This window comes from Dendropsophus ebraccatus, chromosome 3, assembly GCF_027789765.1.
Source record: "Dendropsophus ebraccatus isolate aDenEbr1 chromosome 3, aDenEbr1.pat, whole genome shotgun sequence".
Taxonomy (NCBI): domain Eukaryota; kingdom Metazoa; phylum Chordata; class Amphibia; order Anura; family Hylidae; genus Dendropsophus; species Dendropsophus ebraccatus.
In genome coordinates, this window is record NC_091456.1 from 197,505,534 (window position 1) to 197,513,794 (window position 8,261).

At 44.3% G+C, this 8,261-nt stretch overlaps 1 pseudogene; it reads left to right on the forward strand.

The window, feature by feature from the left end:
- The window catches only part of LOC138786843 (zinc finger protein 850-like), a 44,329-nt pseudogene extending 37,358 nt beyond the window's left edge, over positions 1-6,971 (forward strand).
- Positions 6,972-8,261: the final 1,290 nt, after the last annotated feature.

Genomic DNA, 8,261 nt, shown 5'->3' on the forward strand with positions numbered 1-8,261 from the left:
GCCTCTAGGGGCCCAGTCCCCTTTGTTACTGCACTTTTTTTTCTTTTTTACTAACAAAAAAAATGTAGTAACAAACGGGAGTGGGCCCCTAGAGGAGCTGGGGGCCCCGGCATTTGCCCTACTTAGCCGGGTGCTGACGCCGGCCCTGACACATATACAGCTCAGCTACATGTACATTACACACATACAGCTCAGCTACATGTACATTACACACATATACAGCTCAGCTACATGTACATTACACACAGGGCTCTGCTCCACACACATACAGAGCTCTGCTGCATACACATCACACACACACAGCTCTGCTCCACACACATCACACACACACACAGCTCTGCTGCACACACATCACTTCAGCTCATCCAGCACAGCAGAGTCCTGCATACACAGAGCAGCAGCCCCTGATCATGTGACTCCTCCTCCTCCATGTGACTGATCACATGACTGTGACATCATCCTAGGTCCTGTAACAAGACAAACACATGGCTCCTGTACTGATACAGGTAGGTTGGAATCTCTGTTGATGTTTGTTATTAACCCTTTCAGGACCGGGCCCATATTTCACATCTGATCTGTCACTGTATGTGGTTGTAGCTCGGTGACTCTGAGATTGTACTTAGGTCAGTGGTAAATTATAACCGACATCCGGACAATTTTCTGCTCACTGTTCAAGAAAAAAATTAAAAAGTGAGTATTATTCTGGCTTTGAATTTACTGCGGTCACTGTTCAGGTTTATTCATGTGATAATTTTATTGCCAGTGTCTGATCGGCTTCCATAGCAGCAAAACTGGAGGCCACTGGTTGCCATAGATACCATCGGGAGCAGAGGAAGATCTCTCCATCTGTTCTGCCCTATAGATGCAGCGATCGCACTGACCACAGCATCTGTAAGGTTAACTGTCGGGATCTGAGCGCAGATTCTGTTCCATGGACATACAGTAACTGTACGTCCATGTACACCATGTAGAGTGGCATCCATGGGTGTCCGTCAGCATGTGTGGGTGTATGTGATCTGCACCTCCAAATGGATGAGAGGCCCAGAGAACAAGAACATCCCCCAGACCATAACACTGCCCCCACCAGCTTGTATTATTCCAGCAATGGCTGCAGGGTGTTTGTTCTTGGAGGTTTCTCTCCTGACACAACCACGTCCATCCGTTCCATGAAGCAGAAAATGTGACTTGGAGAAGACCCTTTACTGATCATCAGAGAAGACAACCTGTTACCGATCACCAGAGAAGACAACCCTTTACCGATCACCGAAGAAGACAACCTGTTACCGATCATCAGAGAAGACAACCTGTTACCGATCAGCTGAGAATACAACCCATTGCCAATCACCGTAGAAGACAGCCCTTTAACAACCAGCAGAGAAGACAGCCCTTTACTGATCATCAGAGAAGACAACCCTTTACCGATCAGAGGAGAAGACAACACCTTACCAAGCAGCAGAGAAGACAGCCCTTTACTGATCATCAGAGAAGACAACACCTTACCAAGCAGCAGAGAAGACAGCCCTTTACTGATCATCAGAGAAGACAACACCTTACCAAGCAGCAGAGAAGACAGCCCTTTACTGATCATCAGAGAAGAAAACCCTTTACCGATCAGAGGAGAAGACAACACCTTACCAAGCAGCAGAGAAGACAGTCCTTTACTGATCAGCAGAGAAGACAACCCTTTACCAACCAGCAGAGAAGACAGCACTTTACTAACCAGCAGAGAAGACAACCCTTTACCAATCATCAGAGAAGACAGCCCTTTACCGATCATCAGAGAAGACAGCCCTTTACCAATCATCAGAGAAGACAACCCTTTACCAATCATCGGAGAAGACAGCCCTTTACCGATCATCAGAGAAGACAACCCTTTACCAATCATCAGAGAAGACAACCCTTTACCAATCATCGGAGAAGACAACCCTTTACCAATCATCGGAGAAGACAACCCTTTACCAATCATCGGAGAAGACAACCCTTTACCGATCATCGGAGAAGACAGCCCTTTATTGATCAGAGGAGAAGACAACCCTTTACCAATCAGAGGAGAAGATAACCCTTTACAGATCATCGGAGAAGACAATACTTTACCAATCACCAAAGTAGACAACCCTTTACCAATCATCGGAGAAGACTACCCTTTACTGATCATCGGAGAAGATAACCCTTTACCAATCATTGGAGAAGATAACCCTTTACCAATCATCGGAGAAGATAACCCTTTACCAATCATCGGAGAAGATAACCCTTTACCAATCATCGGAGAAGACAACCCTTTACCAATCATCGGAGAAGACAACCCTTTACCGATCATCGGAGAAGACAGCCCTTTATTGATCAGAGGAGAAGACAACCCTTTACCAATCATCGGAGAAGACAACCCTTTACTGATCATCGGAGAAGACTACCCTTTACTGATCATCGGAGAAGATAACCCTTTACCAATCATCAGAGAAGATAACCCTTTACCAATCATCGGAGAAGACAACCCTTTACTGATCATCGGAGAAGACAACCCTTTACCAATAATCAGAGAAGACAGTCCTTTACCGATCATCGGAGAAGACAGCCCTTTACCAACCAGCAGAGAAGACAGTCCTTTACTGATCATCAGAGAAGACAGCCCTTTATTAACCAGAGTAGAAGACAACCCTTTACCGATCATGAGAGAAGACAACCCTTTACCAATCAGGAGTCCAATACGTATATTGCAGGAAAACGAAAACCTTTTCTGCTCCTAGAACTTGGTTATCAGAGGAGCAGTGACCATCCCTCTACTCCGGAGCCATGTACACAGTAGGCATCATTGATCCTGGTGATCCTGTCTGGTTGCTCCTGAATCATTCTGTAGCCGGTCAGTCTGTACTCCTGCACCTACACATGACATCCTGTTGTTTATATGTCACTTCTTCTCATTTGTCCAAGTTTTCTTATAGTATCTCATGGAATTTTGTGTGGCTTCTCAAGTTTTTTTTTTTTCTTTCAGATTTCGACAATATAGGATCCTCTGTTGTATAAGAGAATTTACTGATTGGTCGGTCAAGGATGAAAAAGGACAAGTACAAGATGGCCGAGAGGATAATAAACCTCACCCTACACATACTCTTCCTGCTTACTGGGGAGGTGAGGGATTCTGGGAGTGATGTCATCATGACATCATTCTTATCTATGGAATAACAGATGGATAGGACTGGGGAGGTGAGGGATTCTGGGAGTGATGTCATCATGACCTCATTCTTATCTATGGAATAACAGATGGATAGGACTGGAGAGGTGAGGGATTCTGGGAGTGATGTCATCATGACCTCATTCTTATCTATGGAATAACAGATGGATAGGACTCGGGAGGTGAGGGATTCTGGGAGTGATGTCATCATGACATCATTCTTATCTATGGAATAACAGATGGATAGGACTGGGGAGGTGAGGGATTCTGGGAGTGATGTCATCATGACATCATTCTTATCTATGGAATAACAGATGGATAGGACTGGGGAGGTGAGGGATTCTGGGAGTGATGTCATCATGACATCATTCTTATCTATGGAATAACAGATGGATAGGACTGGGGAGGTGAGGGATTCTGGGAGTGATGTCATCATGACATCATTCTTATCTATGGAATAACAGATGGATAGGACTGGAGAGGTGAGGGATTCTGGGAATGGATGGAGTGATAGTAATGTGTCTCTCCATACACAGGATTACACAGTAGTGAAGAAGTCCTCTAGTGGGCGCTGTGGGGCCCCTGGGTGTGAAGGATGGGGAAGAACCCTGAGCGCAATCCCGGGGCCCCTGATACATGAGGAAATGGAGGAAGAGAAGATCCTAGAAGTCACCAACAAGATGGTGGAGCTGCTGAGTGGAGAGGTGAGACTGTGGCTGCTGGGAATGCTGGGACATTATACAGTAACACCACTGGAGGGGTGGGGGGGATGACTGTGTGATCATTGTGTGTGTCAGGTTCCTATAAGGTGTCAGGACGTGGCGGTCTATTTCTCCATGGAGGAGTGGGAGTATGTAGAAGGACACAAGGATCAGTACAAGGATGTGATGCTGGAGGATCAGCAGCCCCTCCCATCAGCAGGTAATAGACAGGACTATATACACACCTCCTCTCTGTATTATCTGGATGGAAAGAATGAATTCAGTCTCTGTATGTGTTCCCTCCAGTCAGATCCAGTAAGAGAACAGCACCAGAGAGATGTCCCCGTCCTCTTCTCCCACAGGATCAGGATCAGGTAGATGGAGATGTTCCCTATGATCTGTACATCCCACCTGACTTCTCCTCCTGTCTGATGACTTTTACAATATTTCTCTCACATCTTATGGATCAGGGGGAAGATCTGGACTATATTGGTGCTACAGACATAATAGTAAAAGAAGAGACAGATGACAGCAGTGATGAGCAGTATAAGGAGGACGTCAGTACAGGTGAATAGTGAGCACTTCATGCAGAGAACCCTCACATATTCTTCTTAGTCTTGTCAAGGACACAACAGCATTAAGGGCCGAAACATTACAACTTTCTGGCACCAGTTGATTTGAAAGAAATTGTTTTTGGTGAATGACCCCTTTAAAAAAAAAACCCTAAATGTATTTTACTCTTGGCAGGTGATGGCTCCGGGAGCTTCGAGGGACAGCTGATATCCTCAGATATTAAAGTACAAGACACGTATGCAGAACGTTCGGTTATCTCATATATACCCCCAGCCCCTCACAGCGAAGATCTGTCATCTGATCCTGTTATACAAGTCCTATATTATGATCCGTCGCAGACTGCGGAGCAAAGGAGTCACATGATGGGTATTATACAAGAACGAACCCCCACGGGGCACAAGATCTATTCCTGCTTAGAATGTGGGACACAATGTACTCGGAAGTCAAATCTTCTCAGACATCAGAGAATTCACACAGGGAGGAAGCCCTATTCCTGCTCAGAGTGTGGGAAATATTATAGCGATAAATCACATCTTATTGAACATCAAAGAGCTCACACAGGGGAGAAGCCGTTTTCCTGTTCAGAATGCGGGAAATGTTTTGCTGTGAAATCAAACCTTGTAAGACATCAGAGGATTCACACGGGGGAGAAGCCATTTTCTTGTCCAGAATGTGACAAACGATTTACTGTGATGTCACGCCTTATTGAACATCAAAGAACGCACACAAAAGAGAAGCCATTTTCGTGTTCAGAATGTGGGAAACGTTTTAATTTGAAAACAAATCTTATAAGACATCAGAGAATTCACACAGGGGTAAAGCCATTTTCATGTTCAGAGTGCGGCAAATGTTTTACTGTGCTATCAAATCTTGTTGACCATCAGCGAACTCACACGAAAGAGAAGCCATTTTCATGTTCAGAATGCGGGAAATATTTTACGTTAAAATCAAATCTTGCTAAACATCAACGAAGGCACGCGGGAGAGAAGCCATTTTCATGCCCGGAATGTGGCAAATATTTTACAGTGATATCACATCTTATTGAGCATCAGAGAACTCACGCAGGGGAGAAGTCATTCTCATGTTCAGAATGTGGGAAATGTTTTACTCGGAAATCAAGTCTTCTTGACCATCAAAAACTCCACACAGGGGAGAGGCCATTTTCATGTACAGAATGCGGCAGATCTTTTACCCAGAAAACAAATCTTGGTGTGCATCAAAGAACTCATACTGGGGAGAAGCCGTTTTCATGTTCAGAATGTGAGAATTGTTTTACCCACAAATCACAGCTTCTCAAACATCAAAGAATTCACATAGAGAAGTTGTAATTTTTTTTTTATGTAGCACAAATAGTAAAATAAAAAAAATATTAAAGGGGTTTTCCGATATAGAAATACTTTTCCCTGATTCACAGGATAAGAGAAAAGTATGATATTGAGGGGGGTGGGGTGTCTGACCTCTGTGCCCCCCGGGGATCTCTATATGGGAGCCCCGCCTTCTTTGTTATGCATGAAGCTGCAGGTCATGTGTCCACCACTGTGCGTCGGAGCCGGGGGCACCGAGGTTGGACCCCGCCTCAGTGATCTCACACTTGTTTCCCTAGCCTGTGCATAGGGACAAATATTTTTAAATGTGAAAACGCCTTTAAGGTTACAAAATAAAGTCAAATGTCATACAAGGGAAAGTTAAAGCAATAATGAGCAATAAATCATGACAAATGTCTATTATGCAAAAAAACAATCATGTCTCTCTAACACATCTATACCTCTCTATAACACATCTATATATCTCTATAACACATCTATACCTCTCTATAACACATCTATACCTCTCTATAACACATCTATATATCTCTATAACATCTATCTCTCTATAACACATCTATACCTCTCTATAACACATCTATATCTCTCTCTAACACATCTATACCTCTCTATAACACATCTATATATCTCTATAACATCTATCTCTCTATAACACATCTATGCCTCTCTATAACACATCTATATCTCTCTATAACACATCTATATCTCTCTATAACACATCTATATCTCTCTATAACACATCTATACCTCTCTATAACACATCTATACCTCTCTATAACACATCTATGTCTCTATAACACATCTATATCTCTCTATAACACATCTATATCTCTCTATAACACATCTATATCTCTCTATAACACATCTATATCTCTCTATAACACATCTATATCTCTCTATAACACATCTCTACCTCTCTATAACACATCTATATCTCTCTATAACACATCTATACCTCTCTATAACACATTTATACCTCTCTATAACACATCTATGTCTCTATAACACATTTATATCTCTCTATAACACATCTATACCTCTCTATAACACATCTATGTCTCTATAACACATCTATACCTCTCTATAACATCTATTTCTCTATAACACATAATTCACCTTGAACTATCTGGGTCTGCAGACTTGTTGCCAGTTGTTAGTAAATGTTTTCTTACTGTGGATGCTCTGGCTTTCTGGTACCTTTTGCTGCAGTGATAGTAAAGGAGACGTTCAGCAAAAAATTGTTTGTTTCAAATCAGCTGATGCCAGAAAGTACCAGAGATTTGTAATTTACTTCTAATATAAACAATCTCCAGTCTTCCAGTACTTCTAAGCTGCTGAATGTCCTGCAGGAAGTGATGTATTCTCTCCAGTCTGACACAGTGCTCTCTGCTGCCACCTCTGTCCATGTCAGGAACTGTCCATAGCAGCAGCAAATCCCCATAGAAAACCTCTCCCGCTCTGGGCAGTTCCTGACAAAATGGGCCGCACCTAGTGCAGTGGAGGCCGGGATTGATCTTTTGTGACGCAGGCCCGGTCAGACAGTGATGTTGCTGTATCCTCATCTGCTCTTATGCCTGCGCCACAGAAGATCAATCCCAGCCTCCACTGCAAAGGACCACAGCGCCAATGCAGGTGGGAAGACGGGGGCACAACGTCCATGAAGCGCCGCCCAGATGACACTGTCCACCAATGATAGAAAACATTTTTGACCAGAAAGACAAGGACATTTTATACACGTAAACATGAAATGTGCAGCGTGTAAACTTCTAAACAATGCAGAGAACTGCACATATCGGGGGACATTTATCAAGCGTCCGCCCGAGAGGAGCAGATTCGCCCCTTCTCCCTGGCGTACGCCCCGCTCGCCCGATGACGAGACGGGGAGGAGGCGTGGTCTCCTCCCGCGCCTCACCTATAATTTACGCCTGCTCGCAGGCATAAATCATGATGAAAATCTACACCCGCTGGAAGCGTGCGCCTCTTAGTGAATCCTGCCGGAAAAAGGGGGAGGGGCCTACACAAGTACACCGGTCTTTATAAATCCCCCCATCATGTTTATGCCCAGCACTGGGTGTTTTGGGCGATTTTCCGCTAATTTCCCCCAAAGACACTTTAAGAGTAAATTTTGGTCAATATAAATTTTCTGTAAGAAAAACTAAAAAATAAAAATCCTGGGGGAGATTTATCAAACATGGCATAAAGTGGAACTGGCTCAGTTTCCACCTTTCATTTTCCAAAGAGTCTGTGAGGAATGAGAGGTGGAATCTGATTGGTTGCCGGGGGCGACTGGGCCAGTTTCACTGTACACCAGGTTTGATAAATCTCCACTGTGAATAGGAAACCAACTTCATCCCCCCCCACAGCGTCCGCTCTCCTCACACTCATCCCCCCCCCAGTGTCCGCTCTCCTCACACTCATCCCCCCCCCCCGCACAGTGTCCGCTCTCCTCACACTCATCCCCCCCAGTGTCCGCTCTCCTCACACTCATCCCCC